General features: G+C 42.9%; 1 pseudogene; it reads left to right on the plus strand.

The window, feature by feature from the left end:
• Window positions 1-16,148: 16,148 nt before the first annotated feature.
• On the plus strand, window positions 16,149-16,266 carry LOC124796482 (annotated as a pseudogene).
• The last annotated feature ends 494 nt before the right edge of the window (window positions 16,267-16,760 follow it).

Genomic DNA, 16,760 nt, shown 5'->3' on the forward strand with positions numbered 1-16,760 from the left:
TTGTTTTCTATCAAGATCTTTCATTTGCTAACTATGCCTATGAGTAGTTAGTGCCTTCAGTAGTTTGAATCTTTTATTTAGCTAGCAATATTGGCGCTCGCTGTATTGCAGTAGTTTGAGTAACGAAGATTTTTGTGAGGTAAGTGATTTGTGAAACGTATAGGTTAATTTCGTCAGGGCCATTCTCAGATTGCATTGCGCTAAAAAATATTGTGCGTCAGTTTAAGCACTTTTTTTTTTTTTTTGTCATCAGTCTACTGACTGGTTTGATGCAGCCCGCCACGAATTCCTTTCCTGTGCTAACCTCTTCATCTCATTGTAGCACTTGCAACCTACGTCCTCCATTATTTGCTTGATGTATTCCAATCTCTGTCTTCCTCTACAGTTTTTGCCCTCTACAACTCCCGCTAGTACCATGGAAGTCATTGCCTCATGTCTTAGCAAATGTCCTATCATCCTGTCCCTTCCTCTTATCAGTGTTTTCCACATATTCCTTTCCTCTCCGATTCTGCGTAGAACCTCCTCATTCCTTACCTTATCAGTCCACCTAATTTTCAACATTCGTCTATAGCACCACATCTCAAATGCTTCGATTCTCTTCTGTTCCGGTTTTCCCACAGTCCATGTTTCACTACCATACAATGCTGTACTCCAGACGTACATCCTCAGAAATTTCTTCCTCAAATTAAGGCCGGTATTAGATATTAGTAGACTTCTCTTGGCCAGAAATGCCTTTTTTGCCATAGCGAGTCTGCTTTTGATGTCCTCCTTGCTCTGTCCGTCATTGGTTATTTTACTGCCTAGGTAGCAGAATTCCTTAACTTCATTGACTTCGTGACCATCAATCCTGATGTTAAGTTCCTCGCTGTTCTCATTTCTATTACTTCTCATTACCTTCGTCTTTCTCCGATTTACTCTCAAACCATAGTATGTACTCATTAGACTGTTCATTCCGATCAGCAGATCATTTAATTCTTCTTCACTTTCACTCAGGATAGCAATGTCATCAGCGAATCGTATCATTGATATCCTTTCACCTTGTATTTTAATTCCACTCCTGAACCTTTCTTTTATTTCCATCATTGCTTCTTCGATGTACAGATTGAAGAGTAGGGGCGAAAGGCTACAGCCTTGTCTTACACCCTTCTTAATACGAGCACTTCGTCCTTGATCGTCCACTCTTATTATTCCCTTTTGGTTGTTGTACATATTGTTTATGACCCGTCTCTCCCTATAGCTTACCCCTACTTTTTTCAGAATCTCGAACAGCTTGCACCATTTTATATTGTTTAAGCACAGTCATGTATAATTGTTCTAAGGGGACGTTTCAATGGGACTTCATTTCCATAAGTAGTGATAAGTCCCAGTAACGTCCTGTGCAGAGGAGCTAATGCTGGCAGCGGAGGCAGAAACGTGATTCGTTCGGTCTTGTTGCTTGTGACGTCGCTCAAGTGGGAACAGGAGCTTCGCACGAATAAGCATCGTACTGCGTGATTCTTACTGCAACGTGTCGTATCACCTCAATGGAAACCACGTCCAAGCACTGCCTGCAGTAACACATAATTTTACGCCAAGGTGATTATCCCAATGCAAAAACTTTGACCAAAAGACCAGAGACGAAGGCGTTGGTTCTGACAGAAATGTCATGCTGGAAAGAAAATCAGCAGTACCTCTTTCAAAGGAATCGTTCTGGAATTTGCCTTAAGCAGTTTAGAGAGGCCACGTAAAACCTTAATCTGGATGGCCGTATCCTATTAGATCACGGATGGCCAATAATTCGGCTCGCGAGAGATGCCTTGGCCCGAGTGGCATGGCGCTCAGCCTCTGTGCACATTCCCACACCGTCACGTCATGCTATCTGAGCGTGAGTAGGAGGTGGGGGGGGGGGGGGGAGGGGGGGAGAGCGGGAAATTGCGACGAGCGGTATTTAAATGGCAATCCACTCGCACTGCATACTACTTTGGTTTATATTTCACATTTATCTGCAACATAAATCATAAACGAAACAAATTTATAGTATTATTTAATTACTTTTGGCGCACTGAAGACATAATTTTATCTGGCACAGACTTCGGCATTCAGGCAGACGCAGACAATTTCACAGAATTTCGCAGTCAGTTTGCCACGTGATTATAACTTGTTTAGTGCCATAATCGAAAATACGTCTTTCACACATATAAGTTGGTCGAAATATTTAAGCACTTTAGCAGCCTTTTTCCAGAAACGATGAAACTCCACCTGAAGGAAGTTGAAGTCCTGGACATTTTAACGTAAAAGGATTTGTTATTAACAGGAATTACCCTGCACGTAAATCAGTTACATCTGCATACGAATAGAGCACTTTCAACTGGAACAGCCAGCTGGAAAACTGTATGAACGATGGCAGTGTACTCAAAACATTTAGAAAAGCAACCTTGCAATTCTTTCAAGATCGTTAAGAATTCTTGAAATCACTTGTTTTCTTTAACACCACTTAGCTTAGAGAACTCGACTGTGTTTGTCAGAATGTGTTTTTTTCTTCTATAACACCATTTTCTTTTTAAATGCACCCCCATCAAATCAGAAAGAATTCATTTCTCGCCCTGTAATATCTTACCGTAAGCAGTGTGCCGTCATGTTCATTCAAAATGTGTGGACTGCAGTCCACTCCAGATGCTCTAATTTTCGTTCCTGCACTCCTTTTTTTCCTTCGTAAGCTTAACAATAGCGAGTTTTAAATTGAAAAATCGTTCCAGGCATGCACCTTGACTTAACCAGCGTAGTTTTCACTAATCCACTCGTGCAAAGTCTCCAAGCTCTTAGCCGCGCGGGGTAGCCATCCGGTCTTAGGCGTCCTGCACGGTTCGTGAGGCTCCCTCCCCGTCGGAGGTTCGTGTATGTGTGTGTGTGTTGTCCTTAAGTAGATTAAGTAGTGTGTATGGTTAGAGACCGATGACCTCCACAGTTTGGTCTCGTAAGATCTTACCACCCATTTTCAAGCTCTTAGTTCGTTTCTACGACTACAGAAATTTTGCTGTTCGGACATCATCCCCGCAAATTTAGCACAAAGTGCTTCTTGATTTACATAACAATAAATCCCACCTGTCGATCCTTGTAACGTTTTGCTTTATCACTGTCTTTAAATTTCTTCTACATGGTACTATAATGTCGATTGACAGTAAATTTTCAGCATCCGTTGATTGCGCGACTGCATAATACATACTGAAAATTCTCATACTTCTCTTCTGTCACTTCCATTCAGTTTTAAATGGATGTGACGACAGATCGCTAGACTGCCTCTTTTTGTGCAGACCTATTAACGTCCTTTATACAACGAACAAATAGCTAACCGTAAACAGCGCTGACACCACGATTTTGCCGAACTGAAAAAAGTTGTGCCGACCGAGAAGTGCCACACTGCAACACTCAATGAAATGTCGCGGTGTACTTCCGAGACGGTCCGAGCAAAGATGGGGCAGCCAGGGCCATGGACCGCACTCAGACCACACAAACTACATGCGTCACGTTTGGCACGCTGTGGCCGGACCAGTACTAAATAAAAAAAGTACTTGTGTTGCCGAAGCTCTACCTGGCCAACGTACTGTATTAGCCCCCCCCCCCCCCCCCAAAAAAAAAAATGGCCTACGAGGTGGGTGCCATCACACTATTATTTCTGCAGTTCACCCATGATGATAATAGTTAAATCTTTCTGTGTGGCCTGTACTGTTGAGTAATGCCTATCGATATGAACTTGTTCGAAGCAAACAACCGTTAAGTGTCGACATTGTTTAACCTCTGACATTCCAAATGAGATTCCACTGTTGCTTTGCACACGAATGTCAGGAAGTGCATTGACTCACTAAGTGGTTCATTTTAAGACCTTGTCTTGCTGTTGCGGACTTCACTCCAAAGACTAGTTTGATGCAGCTCTCCATGCCACTGTATCTCGTGCAAGTCTCTTCATCTCTGAATAGCTACAGCATCCTACATCCCTCTACAATATTTACCCCTTCCTCCGTATTTCTCTCCATTACCTATCAACTGACCGCTTCTTTTAGTCATGTTGTGCAGTAAACTTATGTTTCTCTTAATTCTATTCTATACGTTATCACTATTCCTTCGACGTATCCAGCTAAGCCTCAGCATTCTTCTGTAGCATCATGTTTAAAAACCTTCTATTCTCTTCTTCTCCGGACTTCTTTTCGTTCACGTTTCACTTCCATATAAGGTTACACTCCACACTAATACCTTCAGAAAAAACTTCCCCTCCCTAACTTCCTAAAGCTTGTATTTGTTTTGTATAACAAATTCCTCTTTTTCAGAAGTGCCTTTCGTGCTATTGTCTGTATTTTTTATTCTCTCTACTGACCGCCTGCTTAGCTGGGTGGTAACGTGCTCGCCTCCGATGCACGTGGGCCCGGGTTCGATTCCCGACCGGGTTAGAGATTTTTCTCCGCTCGGAGACGGGGTGTTGTGTTGTCCTCATCATCTTTTCATCCTGATCACCGACTCGCAAGTCGCTCAATGTGGCGTCGACTGCAGTAAGGCTTGCACTTGGCGGCCGAAGATCCCCGGATGGGGATGATCAGCTTTTTACCAATAAAAAAAATCCTCGTTGACTTCTTTTAGTTTCTCATTTCCTAATAATTCCCTCAGCATCGCTTGATTTAATTCGACTACATTATTCTGTTATATTGCTTTACTTCCGTTGCTTTTCATCTGATAATTGCTTTTCAAGACACTATCCATTTTGTTCAATTGCTCTTCTAAGTTCTTTACTGGGTCTGGCAATTATAATGTCATCGGCTAACATCACAGTTTTCGTTTCCTCACCCTGACCTTTAATTACATTTCCTAATTTCTTCTTGGTTTGATTAGTAGTCCGCTAAATGGACAGATTGAATAAGATCACTAGTAGGCGACAACACCATTCTCTACTAGCGCTAGCCCTTCATGCACTTCGACTCTCATAACTGTAGCCCCTAATACAGATGTAGCCCAGACATCATAGTCAAAATTTTGCTATAAATGTAAGTTATTCTTTATCTTATCTTCTAAAGCAAGTCGTAGGGTTGGTACTGCCTCGTACATTCCTAAATTTCTCTAGAATCGAAACTGATACTCCCCTTTGTCGGCTTCTACCTACCTCTCCACTGCTCTGTAAATAATTCCTGTTAGTCTGTTGCAAGCGTCACTTATTAATCTGATAGTACGGAAGTATTCACACCTGTCAACAGCTACCTTGTTCGGAATTGTAATTGTTATATTCCTCTTGGAGTCTGAAGGTACACCGGCTGTCTCATACACAGGATGTTTATAAATTAGTTATACAGAAGTAACCTTTAATTGTGAAGAGGGTAAATAAATCTAAACTAAACTCCGTCCGAACAGGCCTTGGAAGGGGCAACGATACTGACCGACCGCCGTGTCATCCTCAGACTTTTGGTGTCACTGGATACGGATATGGAGGGACATGTGGTCAACGCACCGCTCTCCTGCCGTTGTCAGTTGTGACTGGAGCTGATACTTCTCAGTCAAGTAGCTCCTCAACGTGTCTCACAAGGGCTAAGTGCATCACGCTTGCCAACGGCACTCGGCACACCGGACGGTCACCCGTCCAAATGCAAGTGCTAGCCAAGCTCAACAGCGTTTAACTTCGGTGATCTGACGGGAAGCCAACGGCCTTGCCGCAGTGGTAACACCGGTTCCCGTCAGATCATCGAAGTTAAACGCTGTCGGGCTGGAATACACTAGGACGGGTTACTGTCCGGTCTGCAGAAATCTGTTGGCAAGCGGGGTTCACAGTCCTTGCGAGGCAGACTGAAGAGCTACTTGACTGAGAAGTAGCGGCTCCGGTCACGGAAACTGACAACGGCCGGGAGCGCGGTGTGCTGACCACATGTCCCTCCATATCCGCATCCAGTAACGCCAGTAATCTGAGGATGACACGGCGGCCGGTCGGTACCGTTGGGCCTTCCAAGGCCTGTTCGAACGGAGTTAAGTTTAGTTTTTATATCTGACGGGAAAGGGTAAATAACTTACAGAAATATTTGATACAGCTCTGAAAGCAATATATCTTCCAGTTCTATTCCCGCCTAACACTGTTAGTTTCTGACTTTCCCGCTAGTTGGCATGCTCGAATGAGTTATTCCGACAGTCACCATGAAGTCATATAACGGTGCAGAGCGAGCGTAGTGTTGCTTATGGTATCAGGAATCTAAATCCGCTACAACAATTTAGAGGCGATTCCAATTTTACAAGGGACCACCTCAAAGACAAACTGTTATTCATTGGTGCAATTGTTTCGCCGATGCTGGCTGTGTATCACTTGGAACGCTGAGTCGGAATAGGCCAACAGTCTCTGACAGAGCAAATAAGCACGTTCGGCAGTCTTAGATTTAACCCCAAATGGACTTCCGTGTACAGGGATACATTAAAAGCAAAATGTTTGAATCCCCGCTTCCAGGGAACGTTGACGAACTGCGACAGCGGATAAACAAGCAGCTGCCACCATACATCAAGATTTCTTTCATAAGGTTTGCCAGGAAATGGATTATGGATGGGACATTTGCTGTGTTACAAAAGATAGCCGTATTGAACATTTGTAAACAAAACTTGAAGATATAGTGCATTCAGTGCTGTAACAACATTTCTGCAAGTAATTTACTTCTTTCATAATTAAATGTTACTTTTGTATAACTAATTTACAAACACCCTGTATCTTGCACACTAAGTGAAATAGTTTTGTCACGGATACTAGGATGCATGGTGTGGTTCGCGAGGTGTATGCGCAATAGCAAACCGGGTGGCTGATGTCGGAGTGAGCCCAATCAGCGCTCAGTACCCCACAATTGCTATAACGCTTGTGTTGTAATTGCGTTTACGAGCGAAAGCAAAGTTCTTTACGGCAGTGAGAATTTCTGTTAGTGACTGGTGACTGAGTTCAGAGTTACGTCGTCGTTATTACTATGTTTTTTTTCCGTCAGTCTTCTGACTGGTTAGATACGGCCCGCCACGAATTCCTCTCCTGTGCTAACCTCTTCACCTCAGAATAACACTTGCAACCAACATCCTCAATTATTTGCTGGATGTATTCCAATCTCTGTCCTCCTCTACAATTTATGCCCTCTACAGCTCCCTTTAGTACGATGGAAATCATTCCCTAATGTCTTAACAGATATCCTATTATCCTGTCCCTTGTGTTTTCCAAATATTCCTTTCCTCTCCGATTCTGAGCAAAACCTCCCCATTCCTTACCTTATCAGTTCACCTAATTTTCAACATTCGTCTGTAGCACCACATCTCAAATGCTTCGATTCTCTTCTTTTACGGTTTTTCCTCAGTCCATGTTTCACTACCATACAATGCTGTACTCCAACGTACATTCTCAGAAATTTCTTCGTAATTAAGGCCGATATTTGATGTTAGTAGACTTCTCTTAGGCGGGAATGCCCTTTTTGCCATTGCTAGTCTGCTTTTGATGTCCTCCACGCTCCGCCCGTCATTGGTTATTTCACTGCCGAAGAAGCAGAATTCCTTAACTTCACCTACTTCATCACTATCAATTCTGATGTCAAGTTTCTCATTGTTGTCATTTCTAGTACTTCTCATTACCTATGTCTTTCCTCGATTTACTCTCAATCCATACCCTGTAATCATTAGACTGTTCATTCCGCTTAACAGATCATGTAATTCTACTTCACGTCCACTCAGGATAGCAATGTCATCAGCGAATCGTATCACTGATATCCTTTCACCTTGAATTTTTATCCCACTCGTGAACCTTTTCCCCATCATTGCTTCTTCGATGTAAAGATTGAACAGCTGGGCGAAAGACTTACATTTCATTCTTGGTCGTCCAGTCTTATTATTCCCTCTTGGCTCACACACGTATTGCATATTACTCGTCTCTCCCTATAACTTATCCCTAGTCTGCTCAGAATTTCCCACATCTTGCACCATTTGACACTGTCGAACCCTTTTTCCAGGTCGACAAATCGTTTGAACGTGTCTTGATTTTTCTTTAGTCTTTCTTCCATTATCAACTGCGTCATCAGAATTCCCTCACTGGTGCCTTTACCTTTCCTAAAGTCAAACTGGACTCCATCTAATACATCCTCAACTTTCTATTCCATTCTTCCGTGCATTATTCTTGTCAGTATCCTTAGATGCATGCGTTGTTAAGCTGATGGTGCGATAATTCTCGCACTTGTAAGCTCTTGCAGTCTTCGGAATTGTGTGGACGAAATTTTTCCGAAAGTCATATGGTATGTCGCCAGACTCGCACATTCTACGCACCAACGTGAACAGTCATTATGTTGCCACTTCCCCCCAATGCTTTTAGAAATACTGAAGGAATGTTATCTGTCAATCTACTTTATTTCATCTTAAGTCCTACAAAGCTCTCTTGAATTCTGATTCTAATGTTAGACCCCCTATCTCTTCTAAATTGACACCTGTTTCTTGTTCTATCACATCAGACAAATCTTCTCCCACATAGAGGCTTTCAATGTACTCTTTCAACCTATCCGCCTTCTCCTCTACATTTAACAGTGGAATTCCCGTTGCGCTCTTAATGTTACCCCCCCTTGCTTTTAATATCACAGATAGTTGTTTTCACTTTCCCATATGCTCAGTCACTCCTTCCGACAATCGTTTATTTTTCAGTTTCTTCACGGTTTTCATGCATCCATTTGGTCTTAGCTTCCCTGCACTATCTATTTGTTTCATTCGTCAGCGACTTCCTTTTCTGTACTCGTGAATTTCCCTAAACGTTTTTGTAATTCCTTCTTTCATCGATCAGCTGAAGTCTGTCTTATGTTACCCATGGTTTCTTCGCAGTTACCTTCTTTATATCTATGTTTTTCTTTCCTACATACGTAATTGCCCTTTTCACAAATGTCCATTCCTCTTCAACTGTACCGCCTATTGAGCTATTCTTTACTGCTGTATCTATACCCTTAGTGGACTTCAAGCATATGTCGTCATTCCTTAGAACTTCCGAACCCCATTTCTTTGTGGGTTGATTCTTCCTGGCTAATCTTTTAAACCAGATTACTATTCATCACTACTATATTGTGATCTGAGTTTATGTCTGCTCCTTGGTACGCCTTACAATCCGGTATCTCATTTCGGAATCTCTGTCTGAGCGTGATGTAATCTAACTGAAATCTTCCCGTATCACTTGGCCTTTTCCAAGTATACGTCCTCCTCTTGTCTTTCTTGAACAGAGTATTTGCTAATACTAGCTGAAACTTGTTACAGAACTCTTCCTTGTCCTAAGCCCATATTCTCCTGTAACCTTTTCTTCTACTCTTTCCTCTAAAACTGCATTCCAGTCTCCCATGACTATTAGATTTTCATATCCCATTACATATTGTATTACCCTTTCAATATCCTCATACACTTTCTCTATCTCTTCATTTTCAGTTTGCGACGTCGGCATGTATACCTGAACTATCGTGGTAGGTGTTGATTTGCTGTCGATTCTGAAAAAGAACAACCCTATCACTGAGCTTTTCACAGCAGCACACTCTCTACCTTACCTTCCTGTTCGTAACGAACCCTAGTCCCGCCATACAATTTTCTGCTGCTGTTGATATTACCCTATACTCAGCTGACCAGATAACCTTGTCTTCTTTCCACTTCGATTCACTGAGCCCTACTATATCTAGACTGAGCATTTGCATTTCCCTTTTCAGATTTTCTAGTTTCCCTTCCCTTCCACGGTCGAGCTTCTGAAATTCCACGCCCCGACTCGTAGAGCGTTATCCTTCCGTTGATTATTCAATCTTTTTCTCATGGTAACCTCCCCCTTGGCAGTCCCCTCCCGGAGATACGAAAGGGGGACTATTCCAGAATCTTTTGGCAATGGAGAGACCATCATGGCACTCCTACAATTACAGGTCACTTGTCCTGTGGATACACTTTATGTGTCTTTAATGCAGTGGTTTCCATTGCCTTCTGCATCCTCATGCCGTTGATCATTGCTGATTCTTCTGCGTTTTGGCGCAGTTTCCCACCTCTAGGAGAAGAGAGTGTCCTGATCCTCTGTCCACTGCTACCGTCCGCTGTGGCCGAGCGGTTCTACGCAATTCAGTCCCGAAACGCGTTGCTGCTACAGTCTCAGGTTCGAATCCTGACTCGGGCATGGATGTGTGTGTTGTCCTTTGGTTAGTTAGGTTTAAGTAGTTCTAAGTCTAGGGGATTGATGACGTCAGATGTTAAGTCCCATAGTGCTTAGAGCCATTTGTCCACTGCTACGCCATCTTTGACAAAGCCGTTGGCAGAATGAGGGGAGACTTCTTATGCCGGAAGTCTTCGACCGCCAATGCTGATTATTTATCAAAATTTCAACAGTGACGGGATTCGAACCCAGGACCGAAGAAGTTTTGATTATGAGTCAAAGACGCCACCCCTTTTTTTTCATTTTGTTCATTGCTGTTCGCTCTGTTTGTTAGGGGCGGGCGTCACATGACGCTTGTTCAACTTCATCACTAACCCACTAAGTAAGTTTTTTTTTTTATTTCAGAGGGCAGCTAACCCTCTGACCGAACATGCTGAGCTACCGTACCGGCATCCTAGACCACCGATGATTATTAATTATTATTAAATAGTAGTAGTAGTAATTATTACTATACTGAGGGATTTTCTTAGAGTAAGTTTTTAAGTGAAAAATTACGGTTTGAAGCGCGGTGGCCAGTTGTAGGCCTACTGACCATAGCAGATAACTAAGTAAGTTAGGAATTAAATTTCACATATTTCCTGCAAACAATGAGACGAAACAACGATGGATAGATGTTTGTAAATGTGCAAATTTGTTTTCAATTGGAAATGCTTGTGTCTGTAATATTTTATAGAGTTGGATTGCGAATGGGATTTGAAAAGCGAACTACAGAACAGTTCTTCGAAATGCAAGTTGAAAATTGATGTTGTTCAAACTCTAAATCAACCATCCTTCAGAGCTGATTTAGGACCCAGTAATGAGCCTAATAATGACAGCAATATTAGAGCACAAAAACGAAGCTACCTTAAAGAGGTAGAAGATATTTTCAATGTAAATATGTTACCAGCTAATGAAGAAATTACTACTAGACAAAACGTTAACCATGAAAACAAACACTGCTGTGCATGCAGCTATGCTTACACCAACAATTAGAAATTATGAAAACATAATTAAAAGGTCTTTGGCAAAAAAAAATGCTGTTTTACAGGATAGTTTCTCTCGGTTTAGCGCTGAGTTACCGAAAGCAAGCCCAAAAAATGATTCAGGGCTTTTTTCTGACAAAAAGTGGTTACGAAATGACGGTGTACTGACTGGTCATCTGAAGATATTGCAAAGGCTGCGACTTTTTGTTGCCTATCTTATGTTTTGTCAGACATTCATTGAAATATCCTCTTCCTGGTGAAGTCACTGTTAAAGAGACGACACAGTCATTTTAGCATTCCATAAGGTTTATTTGATTTAAGCCTTAGTGGTTTGAAAAATCAAAGTTATTAACAAAATTTTAAAAAGATGAAGTCTGGAGGCATTACACTAGCATTTTGCCGACGATAGAGAAAAACAGTTTAACTAATATAGAGCTTAATAATAAAGACAATAATAATACAACAAACCTCGAAGAGCTCTATTACATTTATAGCTGCATATGAGTTAAACAGGTGTGCTCCGTGTGTCTGTAAGCTTCAATACAGTGCGATGTGGCGAGAGGGTTCACAGTGACGTCACAGCTCGCAGCCCGTCTGAGCATGACCCCTTCCGTGTATTCTAGTATCCGTGAGAATGGTCATGACTGCTCTCCCAAGGATCTCAATAATTCTGAGACAGTGCCGCTTATACTATGCACGTTGTTTCCACTTGGGCCTTTGAGTGTTCGGCCAAATTCTTCTAGCGTACCATATCTCTCATCTTCGTTTACGACCTATTCCCATTCTACACAATTGCCTTCGTTACGAAAGAAAACTTCACTAATACCTCTCTAGCGTCGCCGGTTTCATGTCACCAACCTGTTAACATTTGCAGTAGTGCTAACGCATATGATTATAAATTCGCCTACTCTTTGTAACGCGCCCTCATTCTCTCCGGCTGGCTCCATAATGGAAGGTAATCGAGCTTTCCGCATTCGGTTGTCGCCGGGCAGCCGGTAGCGATTGCCTTGCTCCAGAACCGCCACACTCCATTCCCGCGGCCAATTTCGCACATACCTGCCCGCCGACGAGCCGCCGCTAATGGATTCCATGCCTTGGGGAGAGCAGCGCCGCTGCGACGGCAGCGGCAGATTAGCAAACCACGAGCTTACGGGTATTTCCCGAGTCCCTAAGGCCTTCTGGGCCGCTCGGGTGCTGGACTGCTAATCCCGCCAAATGCGATTATTCTGCATATCGCCCCTCCACAAAATGCTCCCCAACTGTTGCACAGCCGGAATTAGAGCGCTGCGCAGTTCGCGCTCTGCTGCAGTTTCATTCTATTCAGCTTTCAGGACACGTCGACGTTGGCTGTGTTAAATGTAATCCAGGTACTCAAGATGCTCTTTCAGACTTTCCTGGCGAAAATAATTACCTCCAAATTTTCGAGTTTGAATTGGAGTTAACGTTACGTTTGCGTGTTTCGACACCTTGGATATGCTCCGGATAGTGAGCAGACAGGATCTATGGCCAGAATTCTGGAGATGGTGATGCAGTCGTTTTGAACGCAGACGGTTATCTATTCCCCGAAAAATAAAAACAAATTATATTATTTGATTCATAGCTGTTACTTTTCAGCAGCCGTAGCATAAATTCAGTCGGCAGTTGTACAGCTATTAATTAATCGAAAGAGGTGAAGTGACATAAAAATATCTGTGCAACTGAATTTTATTCTGAAATGATTATCACTTAACGAAACAAATTTAACGTAATTTTAGTTACTGAATGTTGGTATATTCAACTTAAAATTACATAGTATTCTCTAAGCTGCTATCGAAATTTTACATAAACCTTACTTAGCATTTGCAGAGAACACAAGTACTGCCCTCAGTCATAATAGAAGTACAGGAAAAGAGAAGATAGTAAATAATTTTAGCAAATGTTACTGAAACTTGTAATAAGGCCGTCTTGTCCCACTGCTGAGTTGTTACATAAAATGTAGATGACACAATCATTTTAACCAAGATACATAAAATTAGCTAATGTCAATAAGTACAATTATTAACTAATTTTTAACATAAGGGCTTTCGGCCGGCCGGAGTGGCCGAGTGGTTCTAGGCGCTATAGTCTGGAACCGCGCGACCGCTACGGTCGCAGGTTCGAATCCTGCCTCGGGCATGGATGTGTGTGACGTCCTTAGGTTACCAGAATGAGATTTTCACTCTGCAGCGGAGTGTGCGCTGATATGAAACTTCCTGGCAGATTAAAACTGTGTGCCCGACCGAGACTCGAACTCGGGACCTTTGCCTTTCGCGGGCAAGTGCTCTACCATTGGTGTCTATGATGGTAGAGCACTTGCCCGCGAAAGGCAAAGGTCCCGAGTTCGAGTCTCGGTCGGGCACACAGTTTTAATCTGCCAGGAAGTTTCATATCAGCGCACACTCCGCTGCAGAGTGAAAATCTCATTCTGGAAACCTCCCCCAGTCCCCCAGGCTGTGGCTAAGCCATGTCTCCGCAGTATCCTTTCTTTCAGGAGTGCTAGTTCTGCAAGGTTCGCAGGAGAGCTTCTGTAAAGTTTGGAAGATAGGAGACGAGATACTGGCAGAAGTAAAGCTGTGAGTACCGGGCGTGAGTCGAGCTTCGGTAGCTCTGATGGTTGAGCACTTGCCCGCGAAAGGCAAAGGTCCCGAGTTCGAGTCTCGGTCGGGCACACAGTTTTAATCTGCCAGGAAGTTTCGTCCTTAGGTTAGTTAGGTTTAAGTAGTTCTAAGTTCTAGGGGACTGATGAGCTCAGATGTTAAGTCCCATAGTCCTCAGAGCCATTTAAACCATTTAAACGTAAGGGCTTTCTCTAAATTCAGAGGAAACAAAAAGAAATGTACTCAGCTCACCACATGAATGGGTACTATACTAGTAGTAAACGGAGCGGTTAGCGTAGAATCTTCCAGATCTGTTGGTGGATATTAGATGTGAAGTTAAAAAAATTCTTGGAGCTTATTAACCATCCACATTCATTAGCATTTCGTTTTGGTGCTGTAATGTTTATTAACGCTTGGATATAAAAATAGCAACCCATAGTGCACGAAGCGCTAGTTGTCAAAAAACTGCCTTTTGCTTCAGCCTACAACAATTTTTTGGTTCTTTGACGTTGTCTTATTCACAGTATTGAATCAGATTCAGATTCAGTGGTATGACATCTGCGTGGTTAAAGAAAAAGTTGTTGATGACAGGAAAGCATGTGTCACAAATGGTACTCTTTGTTCCAACGCCACCGGGATCGTAAAAGCCGCGCAGAAAACCCCCTGCCACTGATGACGGACCGGGCTCCAACCAACTTGTAACGCAGCGACCTTGCCAACCACATGGAAAGGTCATGGCATCTGTCCAGACCTAGACCAGTTCTCGTAACAAAGGGAGATAGAGAAATAAAATTATTCCTTTAATTCCGATCACTGTTTTGAGCAAATTAATATCTAGCTCCGAGCAGACGAATAATTAACTAGGAATTCATCAAATTTGATCATTGAATTAATGCGACTAAATTAATTATGCCAAGTATGCATACAGTATCAAGGTATTGTCTACGTGGAGGACTTTAGGTTAGAGAGGGCAGGATAATTTAGAATATCCGATTAATTAATATAGATGTAGATGTAGATAGAAAACGCCCAAGATGGCGAAATCTAGCTTGCTGTTCTGGCCGTTATTTCAAATCGTCGCTGGAGCCACGCAGTGGCGAAGGCACACACAGCTCTGCCGCCTTCTGAGAATTTTGGCCAGGTCGGGGCACCCTGCATGAGGGGCGGAACTCTACACTCGAAGCGGCCAGAACAGCAGGAACGGTTCCACTTTCGTCCCTGGTAGGCCGGTAGTACACTACCAAATTTCTTTGTCAAAGTTGATACGTCAAATATTTATGTCGAGGAAATTTGATGATGTTGTAGGGAACTTTGTCAAATCTCGCCTGTCATCAAATAAATATGATCAGATCTAGGGGATTTCATCATCAAAGTCGTTCGTCTCCTGTTTACTGCAATGTTAAATATAACCGCTTCGAGCGCTGGCGTCGCTACAGCTATTTGATATCTCTGTAGTATTTTTTTTTAATAAACTTGCTTCGACTAGGATGGGGGGTGAACAAAGAGCACAGTACATGCTATTAATGTGACAGGTAAAATATGCTGCAGGCGATTTCATGTCCACAGTCACAGCTACAGCTCTACATTTGGGAACATCCACGCAGCTTTTCAGCAAGCTGGAATAGGGGATGTGGTCACAATCTAAAATAAAAAGAAATTCTTTCTTAACTTTCCATCCTGCTTTGTCTATTTTTGGACTCTGGATGCCACAAGATAAAAAGCTCTTCATCTGTTCCGTACTTATTATTAATTTTGTAGTTGTTGGAACACTAATTCTATTAATTAAATTATTCAAAATTAAAAATACTTCCTATTGCTCATATAGTGTACTAAACATTTATTTGCCTTCACATATTCCACCTTCAGTGCCTTATAAATTGCTGTTTCTGGAATTATTTTGGTTAATGTGCAATGTGATATTCGATTGCCGTGTTGTAAACTAGAGTAGCTCTCTCATGTATCAAGCAATCGCAGTGTCACAGTTTGCCTGTCTTCCGTACATATAGCACTTCTCAAGAGGGTATCCTGTTTTGTAATACGATATGCCACTTTACTGGGAAAATACTGAAATACTCTCTCGTCCATAATGTATATATTAAGAATTGACTCCCCCCCCCCTTGCAGCTCTCGTAACAAATTTTGCTGAATGCCTAATACTAGGGCTTCATCCATGTATGTTTCCTTTTTTTTCGCCGCTTTTCTTCCAAATGCACACACAACGCAATTGTGCAACTGCACCGCATAATAATAAGTTGTCGTCCGCCATCTCGAAATTTGGCGAAAAATATAACGACAGCGTAATACCCATTTTTTCAGCGTCACATCAAAGATCTTTGTCAAAGAAATTTGACGAATATTTGATCATATTTCTTTGTCAAAGAAATATGATAGCGTAGTACCGGCCTTGGCAACGGCCTTGCCGCAGTGGATACACCGGTTCCCGTCAGATCACCGAAGTTAAGCGGTGTCGGGCGTGGCCGGCATTGGGATGGGTGACCATCCGGGCCGCTATGTACTGTTGCCATTTTTCGGGGTGCACTCAGCCACGTGATGCCAACTGACAAGCTATTCGACCGAATAGTAGCGGCTCCGGTCAAAGAAAGCCATCATAACGACTGGGAGAGCAGTGTGCTGACCACACGCCCCTCCTATCTGCATCGTCGATTGAGGATGACACGGCGGTCGGATGGTCCCTATGGGCCACTTGTGGCCTGAAGACGGAGTGCTACCGGCCTTGGGTTGGCTGCGAGGACCTTTCGCGTACTGCGGAGGCATGTTGCTCATAGACCGGGACTTTAAATAACCTGGGGAGCAGCAGTCCTGCCTGATTCCGATGCAGTTTCTAGAGGAGTCAACATCGCGAAGTTCAGTGTACGGCAGTTACCGCTCTTTAATGGTTAGTGCTTCCCACTGCCCTGGGAACTGCATAGGTTTAGTCATCCGGGAACCACGCGTGATGTTTCTAAAGTACTCCGCAATTACGATAGTTGCGACTGCGTTAGTGCTGCGTCTGTACAG

The sequence above is a fragment of the Schistocerca piceifrons genome, chromosome 4 (genome assembly GCF_021461385.2).
Source record: "Schistocerca piceifrons isolate TAMUIC-IGC-003096 chromosome 4, iqSchPice1.1, whole genome shotgun sequence".
NCBI lineage: Eukaryota > Metazoa > Arthropoda > Insecta > Orthoptera > Acrididae > Schistocerca > Schistocerca piceifrons.